Source organism: Ammodytes marinus (genome assembly GCF_949987685.1).
Source record: "Ammodytes marinus genome assembly, chromosome: 12".
NCBI classification, from domain to species: domain Eukaryota; kingdom Metazoa; phylum Chordata; class Actinopteri; order Uranoscopiformes; family Ammodytidae; genus Ammodytes; species Ammodytes marinus.
The window spans coordinates 28,873,491-28,875,438 of NC_137216.1; the positions used below are offsets into that span (position 1 = coordinate 28,873,491).

Consider the following 1,948-nt stretch of genomic DNA (forward strand, 5'->3'; position numbering starts at 1 on the left):
TCCACTGTAATGTCCTCTGGAAACTCCTGCAATAAACCTGAAACACTTATTAAAAAGTCCAGTCTGATGCGTCTGTCTTTGTCGCCATGGGGAAACGATTCGGCACATACAGGTGACATTCACACCTGTATTTTACATTACATACCATTGAATCCTTCCCTGCGTTCTAAATCCCCATACTATCTACTATTTAGTGTGGTAGAAAAAAGATTTTAGGATGTCCCGATTCTTGTGGCCAGATTTAGGATGGTTAGAAGTACCCGGATGTCCTACTTCATGCGGCCAAGATTGTTAGTGTTGAAAACTGCATCCTATTTGGGCGATTCTGACCCACAATCCAGTGCGCACCGGAAGTGACGTCACATCGACGGAGCCTCCGTATGAAAACAAACGGGGATGAGACGGATATAAAGGCAACACAGGGCTTGTGTGATTTGAGGGTCTAATGACAGAGGGTGTCCCCATGACACACATTGGACAGAAAAAAAGGACAAATTGTCATTTGTTATACTGGGCTAAATAAATCAAAACTGACTTGACTTCCAGTTTGTGCCTATAAGGAAACTGATGAGCTGAAACGTGAGAGTTAGCTGCAACTAAAACATTACATTACATGTCATTTAGCAGACGCTTTTATCCAAAGCGACTTACAACTGGAGCACACATTCATACACCGATAGCAGCAGCAGCTACCACGCAGGGTGCAAGCTAACTGTCAGGCAAGCCCCAACCTCAGCGATTTTCACCAGCATCCAATAAGGAAGTGACCTACAACTGTAGTAACCAGGAAGTGCCACTAGGGGGGTGGTACCAAGACCCGAGCAGTTTTTCTTTGACTCACTTGTTAGATAGGCCGTTTTCAAAGTCTTATTAAACCTATTTACAGCCTGGGCCACAAAACCATTTTAGTCTGTATGTTTAGGGCATATGCATAACTGAGGTCAGCCCGGATGCTACATCCATATTATTTACTATCTATGCTATCAGGAGACATTTAGGGTTAAGTGTCTTGCCCAGGACACTTGGACATGTGGCGGGGAGACGGGGGATCAAACCACAGACCCTATAGTTGCAGGCCCACCACCCTATAGACTTCGCCACAACCGCCCTAACACACTCTATAAAGGGAATTCCACTTGAGCAATCCAATCGTTTTCTCTAAATGGTTCTTGTTCACAATCTGTGTGACCGCGCAACGGCAAATGAAGGTGACAAAAACTTTAATTAAGATGAATTACTTGTTGGGTCTCATGCAGCTTTGTCCTGTAGCATTAAAGGTGGAGTCAGTGATTCTGGAGAACGCTTGTTGTTGTCTAAATACATTTTCTTCAAATCAGTGAATATCTCCTCACGATCCACTACCTCTCAATAGTGTGTGTACTTCGAACTGAAAAAAAAAAAATCAAGGGCATGTAAAATATATAAAAGTGGGTCCCCCTTTGATTGCATCCTCTTTGTTTACACACCAGTTTACAGAGCCTAGGCTGTGTATTAACACTGGATTTTGTTTTCCAGCACACACACACAGTACAGACAGGTAGCGGATCATGAGGAGATATTCACTGATTTTGACACAAAGTGATTTTGACAACAAGCGTTCTCCAGAATCACTCACTCCACCTTGATTCAATTTATTTGATTTGATTCAATTTATTTCAGACATATCAAACATACAAAAACAAAATGAAAAGCATGGAAATACAATAAACAAAAGATTATGTTTTCACAAAAAAAAAAAAAAATAAAACAAATTATCTGTATTGCTGAGATATGCCTGAAAAGGAGCAGGAAGAGTAGTATACACTTATTTAATCCTACCCCTTTTCCATAGTAAAAAATAAAAAATAAAAATATTTATTAAATTAAAAAAATTAAAATATTTATTCTATTCGCTTCTCTTAATCCATATATTCTCTGTACAATAATAATGACCTTTTAGAGAGGCTTG

General features: G+C 40.0%; 1 protein-coding gene across 1 annotated transcript in view; it reads right to left on the bottom strand.

The window, feature by feature from the left end:
• The window catches only part of kcnh3 (potassium voltage-gated channel, subfamily H (eag-related), member 3), a gene marked incomplete at both ends in the record, with an annotated part of 131,653 nt that overhangs the window by 76,009 nt on the left and 53,696 nt on the right, over window positions 1-1,948 (bottom strand).